Raw genomic sequence first — 12,269 nt, 5'->3', positions numbered from 1 at the left:
AAATCGTTTTTGTTAATTTTTGTTTTAAGAACATTAGTGCTTTGTAAGACTTGTAATCATAAGAGAAAAAATAGTCTAATACAAAGCATCTGTTCCAACAAAACCTGATTCATTTTTATTGAAAAAAGAATTGTAAAGGTATATATCTTCAGAACTGTACCTTAAAGTATCTCAGTTGTGATTAAGGGATATTTCTCATTATAGAAGTATTTCAGCTAATAAAGAAAGAATGATACTTTGAAACTCTTAAATACATCCCTGGAAAATAAAAAGAGTCTGCAAAATTCAAATATCACTCTGAACAGAATCAAATTCACTGTCCAGTCACATGTCTAACAGCACTTTGCTCCCAACTTGGTAGCTTCTAAAATAACTGATCATGCCTTTAATGATAGTCATAGGCTATGAAACAAGAGAAGGTAATGGACATGTAAGGAAAATGTTGAGCTTTTTGGGAATGGGGCAGCTTTATACATATCTCAGTGCCAATTTTTAAATGTTAATTCTACAGCCAAAACTTAATAAAAACAGGAGAGGAAGGCAAAGCTAGAAAGAAACTAAGTTTAGGAAGAGAATAACACATTAATACATATCAGGCTTTTGTTTATTTATTTGCAAAAAAACCCTCATATACTCTGTACCTACCGTGCCCATCTCTGAATAGACCACTTTTGCCACTGGTATTGACTTTGTCTTTGGAGACTGCAGTGTCTCCAAAGCGCCCTCCATGTAACTGAGAAGTAACTGGAAGAATCAGACTCTCTGAATTTAGTGGCTTTAGTTCTGCACGGGCAGCTCAGTGCTCTGGGGACGCTGCCATCATTTTAGAAGAATGCTAAAAAATGCAAATGCTGTAGAAAATCTATTACACAACACTGACAGCAATCTTCAGTAGAACCAGTAGGTGGCGTGCTAAGACAGGTATTAGACTAGGAAACTGGCAGTGAATAGAGTGCCAACATTAGGGTCTTTAAACTCAGTGAGTTTTAAGCAGGCTCAGGAATTCTGTTAACCATTTTACGAGGGCGTCACAGACACGATGAGGCCCCAAATGTGGTTGTGTTGTTTCTAACGACTATTTTCCAATCATAAATACAATTACATATTAGTTGTATTTAACTAGCCTAGCAGAGAAAGTCAATCTCAGAATAACAAAGTTGTATTCAAAAAAAGAAAAAAAAGGGCAAAACTGGTTCATATTTCTAAGTTATCAAGGCGCTTAAAAGTAAAAATATAGAAACATCATTGCCAAAATAATTTTCTGTAACTAGAGCAAATGTCATCTTCTCCAACTATGTTATTTTGCTGGAAAGGGCCAACACAGCTGAATTTTCCTTCAAAAGGAAGAAACAGATTTCCTTTCACACTCTCTCCACTTATACTTCTGACTTTTCAGATGCCAAAATATGGTCAGATTTTTGCCAAAATGAAAAACTGTGTGATTGTGTATTAAATAGCTTTGGTATAATATAGTTGCGTCTCACAGTCCTAATTCAGTCCTCTGCTTTACGAGGATACAAATGTGCTACAGAGCTTAGAAATACAGCCCATAATGAAAAGAGGTTATGATTTACCAAACCTCCTTTGAAAGTTGCTTGTCTCGAAGCTAGAGCATATTTATCACAAAAACAACTTTATAATGACTTCCCCCCTTCCCAGAAACATGAGAGAGAGTGAGCATGAACGTGGAGAATGTGTATGCGTCAGAAGCAAAGTTTCTTGGTGACATACAAGACTTGCCTGACATTCACCCTTCTTATTTCTCTTTTTATGCCCTTTTCATATCTTTCTTTCTTTCCTCAGATCCTCAAAGGATTCCTACATTATTCTTCTCCAACCCATAAAGCTCCAAACTACCTGCCTCTCTGAAAGCAAATCTTAGCTGACCTAAGCCAGGTTTAAAGAGAAAAACAGCAGGATAAACCAACACACTACCTGTTAAGTCCCCTCCCCAACTATCCCAAGTGTTTGGATGTTCAAGGAGGAAGCATGTTACCTTCCCCCACCCTCTACTCCCCAAAGGAACTTCAGGGAAAAAAGGAGGAAAAAAAAAAAAAAATCCCATCTCTGAGTGCATGTGTAATTTTTGGCCAGGAGGAAGACCAGGGCAGGCAGGCAACATCCTTGAAGCTAAACTTCCTTTCCAAAGAAACTTGTCCTTTTTCACTTCTGTACCCAAACTCTTCAAGCTCCCGAAGGAGCTGAATATTTAGTGGCAGTTGCTCTGGCCAGAAATACAAAGGGCCAGGCAACAGATGTCAGCAGGCATTTTTAAGTTGGAGGCTCCTTTTCAGAACAGCCAAGTGCTGGCACTTACCTGGAAATGTGTTCCGTTTTCACGCCACTTGACGATTTTCACCTTACCTCAGTCTTCTCTAATTGATTTGAAAAGAAAAAAAATTCCATGGAATATTTCTAAATCCTTGCCCTTCATAAATTAGTTATTTTGCATCAAAATGTTTTATAAATGGGAAAGAAGTTAATTATTTAGTTTCAGATTAAATATAATGATCCAGTGAGCAAACAATCCGCCCTCTCTCCTCTCTAGGCTAACAAGCCACCCAATTTTACTTTCCTGCCTCCACCCATCTGCTCCACCCTATGGAGAGTTGCCAAGGCAAGTCCAACTTGTCCAAACAGGACATGGCTTCAGATAAGATTCTGCCCACACCCTGTACTTCGGAAAGACCGAGTGAAGCAATTGATTTTGCATGTAAATAAGGACAGGTGCAAAGGTAACAACCAAGCAAAATCTCTACACTTTTGCAGACGGAGGCCCAGCAAAGCAGGAGTGGGAGTGGGGAAAGCCAACCCATACCCTGTAGGAAAACTCTCAAGTTCACCAGCACCTGGCTGGTAGCAATCCACACCCTTCTTAAAGAAAGTTTAGCAAAAGCTAATCATTTTTCCTACTAAGGTTACATATTTGTTTTCCTTCTTTAGGCTGATAATTTTGTATTTTAGTTTTAAGGGCAAGCAACCCAAGATCAATTGAAAAATACCCGTGATGTGTAATCCTCCTGTGTACGTATCTTACAAGGCCGGCCTAAGCCCTCGAAATTCTCTTCTGTGAAGTGTTATATAATCAAGTCCAGAAGGGCTTCGTGAGGCCGGGCTGCCTCTCTGCTTTGTGCCCTATCACTGGAGACCCACCCCACTCCACCCTAAGGAGCCTCCACCCTTGCGGCCCCACCCAGGAGGGAGTGGGAGGCTGGGAGGGACCAACTGGCTCCAGTCAGCAGCCAGTTCCTGGAAACTCTGGCCTCAACAGTGATGGCTGGCACCATAAAAATAACCAGAAAGAATCGTCGGGGTAATTCCCTGGACTCCTGAGGATTCACCATTAAAAGTTTATCTCATAGAACCCCAGAACCAAGAACTATACTGCCCCGTCCCTTCTAAACAAAAAAGAAACAGAAAAGCATTTGGAACCACTGCTATGCAAGAGAATTCAACATGTCCCCAATCCAAATCCTCCTCCTCCTCACTCTTGCCTCAAAAAGCCTGCTGGCAGCCCTCCCCCGTTTGCCTCATTTTCTGGTCATTCACCACAGAACCCTAGAGGTTATCTTTTAAGCCTCCCTCACCAACTTTTATTTCCATTTGTACTATGGCCACTGGGATCCAGGCTCTCAGTGCCTAAGACTGTGTTCCTGCGATTTTTCCTTCACTGGTCTCCCTACCCCTTCCCTTGGCCCCTCCAGTCCAGGTCGACTCCCTTGCCACCTACATTTTTCAAAGCCCTCTTCTCATCTAGTCTTTCCCAAGCTCTCAAACCGGCCTCCCTCCAATGGGATCCCCAGTGCATGTGGAGTGGGTTCAAGCACCCATGTTCAGCACCCTTTACTAACCAGCTGCCCCCTGCTCCAACAAGCACCCTTCATGCTGGCGGCCCCCCAACCCCCATGCCTTTGTTCATTTTTGGCCCTGATGCTGGGCAACCAGCAAGGAATGCTCCGGCCCCTTCCGGCTTATCTAAATCCTCCTAATTCTTCAAAGACCAGCTCAAGGCCCTCCCCACTCTGTGCAGCCAGCTGATTGTGCCCCAGTAGATCTGAGGCAGATCTGAGGCTGCCTTCTTACCTAGATAGGCTGGGACTTTAACTGACCACCACCAGAACACCTACAGGACAGGAGTGCTTTACTTCCTGTCCTTATACTTCCTTAGAGGGCTCCCTACCCACTCCCCAAAGGCATCAGGCTTGTTCACTAAATGACATATTTTAAAAAGGTCAGGCATAAGGAGCAAATGTAAGAGCACTTAGCCCAGAGTGGGAGCTCCTGATTTCCCTTTCCCTTTAAATGCACTTGAAATCACCTTAAAGAAGTAATGGGGGTGAAGGGGCCTTAACCTCAAGGGAACCAAAGCTCTCTAAAAAAGTTACTGCTCCTAACCTTAACCTTGAATGTTATGGGTCCTCCAGAGACCTTATTGGTATCATCCTCAAAGAAATTTTTATTACCCACACAGAGAGATCTCCCAAACACATGTAGTGTCAAGGTCTCTACTCTGTTTTAAGACCTAAAATATAAATAAATAAATAAATAAGAGAGGGAAGAGGCAACTGCATGAAGAGGGAGGAAGGGAAAGAGGGAGGGTGTGTGTTTAGCAAAACAAAACAAACCAACAAAAACAACGAGGTTTTGTTTTGTTTTTTAAAGGATATCTTCCTTGACCAAGGAAAGCCAGGGCAGGATTGTCACAGATTTCCTGCTGATCCTCACCACCTTCATGACTGGAAATCATGGTTGTCATTTACATGGACTGTGTCATTTACTGCCCACGAGGTGGGCACGACCTTCCCATTTTATGGATGAGAACACTAGAACAGAGAGGTAAAATAATCTGCCCAACATCACACAGCTGCTAAACTGTAGAGCCAGGATCTGAACCCAAAGTAGTCTGACATCAAGGTTGGCGGACTTGGCACCTTACTCTACTGCCTCGCTGGGCAGAGAACATCATACCACAAACAGCAATAGTGGGATACCGATTTCTGCAAACAGATCTGTCCATGGGGGATATGGAATGCAGGAACAGTGTGTTTACAGCAGTGGCGATTTCAACCTCCCGTCTGGCCCCTGATGCCTACTCTCTCTCTTAGAGTGCATGCTTGGACCGAAGATCAAAAGACACATTCTGAGGGCCCCAAATTGGGCTATTATTCTTCCTAGCCAGTGCACCTGCAACTGGTCCATAAAACTGCCGAGAAAAATTGGCAGCTTTACTCAAGTAAATACGGAAATCCTCATAATAACTGTGCAAAGGTGGAAGGGTCAGGTCCTCATCCCCATTTTAGAAACGAGGAAATGGAGGAACAGAGGTGAAATGACTTGCCCGAATTCACAGTGGGGTGGAGCTACAGCCAGGAACAGAAACGTGTCTGCCTCCAGACCAGGGCTCCTTCTGCTTTGCTTCAGTCTGTACTGTGGAACTGACTTTTAAGTGAAATCATCTCATACTGGGGTCACTTCCCTGGTGTGGAGGGCGTGGGGTGTGTGCACTGCCACCCTGGCCCATGCTAGGCGGGGCCATGGGGAGGTTCCAGAGGGTAATTAAGACTTCAAAACACCTTTTCAGGTTAGATCACTCCGGACCTACTCCATCCTGTGGCATAACTAAGAATGACTGCACATAATTTGAGATTAGTTCTAATGAGTAGGCGCTCAATAAATACTTGTGAGATGAATAAATAAATGGATGTCAAACTGCACTTCTTACGTGCTAGGATGAAATGAAGGGCAAGGGCCTAGGAATGACCATCTACCAGGTGTCGCACAGGAAAACTTGCCCAGGGGCCGGTGAAACCTAAAACACAAAATAAATGTGAAAACTTTGGGAGGCTCCAGAGAGAAAAACTCCCTTGTTTGGAGAACTAAGTGGAACAAGAACTTGAATTGACTAATGAAAGAAATTTTGGGGTGCAACACTTTAGAAGGTACCAGGGTACAGAGTGTATGAATAGATATAGGGGTGGCTTTCAGTGATTAGACTCAAAGAACAGTAGTTAGAAGAAGAATGTATAGGCCAAAGCAGAAAAAACCCACAGGTCGGATTCACAGGTCGCTCTCCAGGGTAGATGCACTAACCTCAAATGTCCACTTGATCTCTATGTCTAGATTTGGCTAAACTCCACTGATCTGGGTTGATACTAGCTCCAGGCCATCCCTGGAGATCCTCAGGCCTGCTAATGATCGACAACCATCTTGAACATGTCCCAGGCTAATCTGGGCTCCTCGGGGTCCTCCTGGAAGGGAGCTGCCTCAGGAAACACCCCCTTCTTGGAAATTAGGATAAGAGCTAGACCCAGGGTTACACGGAATGCATGGACTGAAAGGCCACTTAACTTGCCACATTTGGTCTCCAGCTCCCCTAATAATTAGATGGGGAAAATGATAATGTATTCGGCTTGCCAACACAATGGAGTGAATTTCAAAAAGCTCCAAGAACCTGTTCTGCTAGAGGAAGAACTTTACTATTAAACACCCTGACTGAGGGATACAAAATATATTAGTAATTTTTGAAATGTTCCAGTGACCTATGGTGACAATTCCAGAAAAAGCACTGAGCCAGTTGAAAGGAAATTTTTTTTTTGCTTTGGGAGAAAACGGTCCTAGTTCTGGTCCAGAAACTGCATCTCTAGCATTGTGTCTCTTTATTACTGCTAAATTTCAAGGAAGGAGAGCTGGGGGGCAAGGGGGAGGGGCGGACAAGGCTACCTCCTCTGGACAATGCTCTCCCCTATCAGGGCGGACTGCTGTCTGGTTTCCTGTCTCGAGCTCTGGCATTACTGCTTCAGATGACAAACTAGGTCTAAGAAAGGGACAGATCAGGCTTGAAAATGAGAATGCTGGAGCACAACCAAAATGAAAACAACAAAAAAATCATAATCCTTCCCTTCTACCTCATTCCAAGACAAATTTTGACTAGAATATTACAAACCAATGATAAATGAGGCACTTCAGAAAGAAACTCAATTTCCGGAATAACGTAATTCCTAGTATTTAAAGGATGAGGTTGTTTGTATTTATTTTTCCTTAAACACAACTGGGTGTGAAAACACAATTAGAAATAACGAACTAAGAAAGCTGTTTATTTTATAGCAAAAACGTTTATTTGGAAATATTCAGATGGCAAGTATCTAAAGAGAGAGAGGGATGGAGATAAAATGGAATTTGGAATGATAATTTATGTGGTCAATACATAAAATTATTGTTCTCATTTTTGTTTGTAATTATAATAACTATTCACATTGCTATAATTTTCCCTATTGTTTAGCTTAGCATTTAGAAGCTTGCAGAATTTTTTTCCTGACAGACTATATTAGATCCTAATCACCTCTATTAATTACCTCCCTCTCCTCACAAATGAGGGAAGAATGATTTGAGTTAAGCCAAATAAAAATATTTAGACCATCAAATCTAGTTGGAGTGTTAACTTTGGAACTAAAAAAAACTTGCTTCTATTGGGTTAGCTATAAATTTAGTTCGAAGGTCTCTTGTCCTACAAGTGAGCTTAATATTTCAAGTTTGCTTGCTCCAAAGAAAAAAATCTTACTGAAACTTTACAAAACTCTCATCTGTTTTCAGGGAAGGTTATCAGTAGCCTACTATTTGATCCTAGAAGCTGTCTTAATATTATATTGTATGTTTATCCATAAATAAAGAATGGTGAAACAAGACATTAAAACCAAAGTACTATTATTAATTTTTGGAAGGATAAGGTCTGACTTGCTGCCACATCAACTCTTTCAATTAATTCCATTAGAGAACACTGTAAATAATTCCTTCAGATTTTAAAGAAAATCCAAAAATAAGTTTAAAAACGAAACCTACCAAAAGTTTTCTTTCCAAATGTTTCTTTAAAACTTAGTTTCCGGACAACCAAGAGAAAAATAATTTCTTAAAATAAGTTTTATGTAGTTAACCCAGAAATTTAACCCACAACTGAGAGAATATATAAAAAAAAATTATGAAAAAGTTATTGTAAAATAAAAATGAGCATTTTCCTTCTGTTTCAAAACATAAGATTAACATTTTCCAAGCTATCATTAAGTGAATTTCTTATTTCCAGTTCTCCTTTTCTTTGAGCTTTTTATTCTTGAAAGAGTTTGGAAATCAGATGTAGAATACAGTAAAATCTTTGTCTTTAAAAAAATTATCCTAGTACAAGTCTTTGTCTTTAAAAAGAAATAAACCTGGGATCGTTTTCAATATATTTTACGTTTTGCTTCAATACTTTTTCTGAAGATTTCTTCCTGAAAACATATGCAAGACTTTCAAGTCAGCCTAAGCTGCCAAAACTACTTAAGTTCTCCATCTACTGAAGCCTCCTATGCCTACAGTTCCGTGTTAAATGTGACAAGGATGGGCCACATCTTTCAGATAATGAATGCTAGGTCTTCTGAACTGTAAGGTGGTAATCCTGATGCAAAACTGACAGCTTCAGGGCAAAATGCCTATCTCAAACACCTTACCCACTTCAAAACAATAAAAACCAAGCAAACAAACAAAAATAACCTCTAGACTTCTGGCTAATATGCACACAAATTTCCCCAAATCGCAATTTGTCAATGGTAAATTTAAAGAGGTAAAAGTATTTATTCACCCATATAAACAAACTGGAGCAAAGGGTATATGTAAAAAGGTTAACTGACTTCTCATTATGACATAACACAGGCATCTTAAGCAATAGCAAGTGTGTAGAGACATGATAACTCCCTGGGTGGGGATAGGGAGTTTAGGGGCAGGGACCAAGGCCTGGTCTGGGCTACTGATCTACCAGAAAACAGCCTGAAACAGGAAAGAGCACACATATGCCACTTGGAATGTATGACGCAAACCCCAGCCTTGAAACAAAGAACAGGAAACAGCTCTGCTGGCTGTGCTGGAGAGAAAGCACAGAGAAACATTTAGCCGGCCCTCCCTGACCCTATATTCATGAGCAGCTGGAGTTTTTTAAGACAACAACAGGGGGGTGGAGGTGTTTGTTCTATGGGTGTGAATAATAACACCAGCTTCATACAGGGGACCTGCCCTATTTACAAATAGGAGCTTCCATATACAGTAAACATCATAAGTGAACATGGGATTTTATCATTTTCAAGCAGCAGAGATCTTCCTAATTGACACAAACCTCCCTACCGATTTCTTTTGTCTCTTCATCCCCCATCCCAATGGCTGGTCTCTAGCCATGATCAAATTCTGGGTTAGGGTAATAATTATTGTTCAGCCTCAGAGCATCATGGGGAAAACGAAGATAGAGCACTGCTGTTAAGAATTCAGATTACAATTGGGTTATCCCACACAAAACTGGACCAATTTTAAGTGTCTCAGCCACAGAACTAAATTCCGAGACACAGTGTGTGGGACAGCTAGTGTCACCCCAAATTTCCACTGTTCTTTCAAATGCATAATTATGAACATATTTACACACAGCTGCACATCTGTTCTATATGTACACAAATCTACAGAAATCCTTTTGAGAATGATTCTGTTCCTGACATTTCATTTAATCTAAAATTGCTGTACAATCTATAGAACAGAGTATCAATTTTTATAAGATATCCTAAAATGTTTATTTTCCTTTAGGTATTTTTGAGGTAGTAAAATCCATTCAGTCCTTTTCCCATGATTTCTCTTCATATTGTTAGCCAGGACTGTTTAACTCAGGTTTCCATTATCAGAGATTTAAGAATCTGTATGCAGACGTAACAACAGGTAAGAAAAAAAGCAGGGGGGAGGAGGAGGAGGGAAAAAAAGGCATTAGTGTGTCCATAGCAACCAGAAGATTGGGTTTTAATTTAGAAACTTTGCAGTAAAAAAAAAAAAAAAAAAACAATACCTTTCTCCAAAGCTATGCTGCTATGTTTTATATCTGACAAGGTTTTGTGGTCTAAGCGGCTAATTTTCTTTGTTATTCTCATATTAGAATTTTTATACTTGCATTCTCCTTTATGCAAGCCAAATGTTCTTTACAATGAATCTTCATTGAACTTGCTAATAGTTCTAAGGCAAACCCCACTGACTGTAGAAATTGAGATGTTTCTCTAGGGAGTTTGAATTAATCAAACATCTCATTTCTGGTTTCTGTTAACAGCCTAAGGTCAACTAATGTACTCCTTGTTTCAAGCCAGAAGAAACTCATTCTTCCACTCTTTCTTTAAAAAATGGTAACACAAAATTTTGGAGATGTTAATGCTATCAGATTGTTTTTTCCCTGAAAGCAAGTGTTCCCTAGAGTTAGGAAGATTACCATCCAGATGGGTTTCTCTTATAAAAATGCTCCTCAAATCCATACATAATGCAATTCATACATAATGCACTCAGAAAAGGACATCAAAAAATTGCTCTGTGGAAAAACTTATAATGAACAAATGTCCTATTTCCCCCTTGATTTTGCTTGTAATTACGGATACTAAATCTAAATGAAGTCAGAATACAACTTCATACTTTTTCTCATATACCAAACTCTTTGTGAGAATATAATCATTATATCTAAAGTGTCTTGGGTGATATTAATGGGAAAATACCTTTAGTTAGTAAAAATTCAGTGTAAAATATTTTAGTGAAATACAAGGTGAGCAATTTCCAATTTCTGTTTAACTTGACTTATTAAAAACAAGTCCCATTCACATGTTTTTCATCTATTATTTTTCTATGTTGCCGTAAAATTTAAAGCAGAAAAGATTCTCTGTTATCTGCCAAAGTGGTAATGACAATTCCAGGTATTATCTGCTATCTCTAAGAAAGCCACTCTGAAATCTCAGGTAGGTCCCAAGGATCCAGGTCCAGGGATCAATCCCCTAGGTCCCCGCCCGGCTAGGGTCCCTAACTGCATGCTGTTGCCTAAGGCGCTCTCCGCCTCCAGCCACGCTGCAATCTTTGCTCCAGGCACTGCGGCAGGTTCCCTCTGTGCCCCCGAGGAGGACGCTGCAAACCCAGCCAGCTCTTTAATCCTTCCCCCGGGGATCCAGACGCCCTAGCCACTCCTGGGCTCCAGGACCGAGAATGGGATGCTGCCTCTAGCCCCAACTGCCCCAAGTTTCTTCCCAGGGGGACTGGGAGGCAGCTCCAAGTTTGCTCCGGCGGGCGAGCCCCAGAGCGCACGGTCCGAAAAGGAGGGCGGCGGGGGGCGCGGGCGGGGGGCGGGGAGAGGGAGGGCGCGGGAGCGGGGGGTGGGGGACCCGAAGGGGGAGGAGCAGGAGCGCGCGGCCTCCGTGCTACCTTTCTCCAAACAACGTTGCCACACGCGGAGAGCACTGAGATTTCTGGGGCTTTGGAGGGAATCGCGAGCGAGCGGGCGGCGGCCGGGGGACCACACAGGTGAGCCCCCGCCCGCGCCCTCGCCGGGGCCGCGGCGGGCGTTGCCGGCCTCCTTCCCCCGCAGCCCGCACGGTGGCTCCCCCCCCCGCAAACCCACACTTTCAACCGCTGAACCCGGGGGCCTCCTCCCCCTAACCTCCGCCTCCACCCCTGCCTGCGAGGAGCTGTTGCACTTTCCCACAGGCCCCCCCACCCCCGCACCCCCTACCTCCCGCGCTGTACCCCGACCCATTCACTGAGCACCCCCATGAAAAGAAATGAAACCGGACAAGCCAAAAAGGGGGGGGCAGCGGAGTCGGGCGAGAAGGAAAGGTGAGGGAGAGGGGACTTACTTTTCGAGGCGCGGTGCTGAGCACTGCAGAAGAGAAATAAAGGCCCGGATCCGGGCTGCCTTGAACCCCGTAAATGCAGTAATGTCAGCGCTCTAGTCCGAGCGGCTGCGGCCGCAAGAGACGGGGACGGGCGCGCGTGCGGCGGGCGCGGCTCGGCTCGGCGGGCGCTCGCGCTGCGCTCCTGCTCGGGCCCCGGCTCCGCGCGGCTCCGCTCCTGGCTCCCCTCTGGCTCCTGGCACCAACTCCGGGCAGTCACATGACGCCGGCGCTGCTCGCTCTGCGAGCCTCCCGGGGCTGGCGGGGTAAGTAGAGGCTGGGACCCGGGGTGGGAGGGTCAGGGAGGGGAGAGGGAGCCGCCGTGGCCGCCCGGGCTGGGCGGGTCCCCACCCACTTGGGTGGAGGCAGCCGCCGGAGGGGTCGACCGAGTCACTCGCGCAAACACGCACCCCGCCCTGCACCCTTCCCCCGCCACCCCCGCCTCCCGCGCCGCCTCCGCCCCGCCCCGCCCAGTCACCCGGGGACGGCCTGACAGACACTCATTATTCCCCGGAGCCGGGCGCCGCCCCGCCGGCTGAACCTGTCCCGCGAGGCGCGGCGCTGCCGTGGGGCTGG

At 43.8% G+C, this 12,269-nt stretch overlaps 1 protein-coding gene and 1 long non-coding RNA gene across 4 annotated transcripts in view; one reads left to right on the top strand and one right to left on the bottom strand.

Annotated features, from left to right (window-relative positions):
- The window catches only part of KLF3 (Kruppel like factor 3), a 41,434-nt gene extending 29,340 nt beyond the window's left edge, over window positions 1-12,094 (bottom strand). Inside the window, exon 1 of the mRNA XM_011365648.2 lies at window positions 11,658-12,094. The gene's annotated coding sequence lies outside the window, so the exon portion shown is untranslated. The remainder of the gene's footprint in view (window positions 1-11,657) is intronic.
- LOC105295845 overlaps window positions 11,226-12,269 on the top strand; it is an 89,272-nt gene continuing 88,228 nt past the window's right edge. For all 3 annotated transcript variants that reach the window (XR_896203.2, XR_002781905.1, XR_002781906.1), the window contains exon 1: window positions 11,226-11,325. This is a non-coding gene — a long non-coding RNA (uncharacterized LOC105295845). The remainder of the gene's footprint in view (window positions 11,326-12,269) is intronic.

This window comes from Pteropus vampyrus, unplaced genomic scaffold (genome assembly GCF_000151845.1).
Source record: "Pteropus vampyrus isolate Shadow unplaced genomic scaffold, Pvam_2.0 Scaffold5, whole genome shotgun sequence".
In the NCBI taxonomy this organism is placed as follows: Eukaryota; Metazoa; Chordata; class Mammalia; order Chiroptera; family Pteropodidae; genus Pteropus; species Pteropus vampyrus.
The sequence above is the reverse complement of the archived record's forward strand: the minus strand, read 5'-3'. Positions and strand labels throughout refer to the sequence as shown.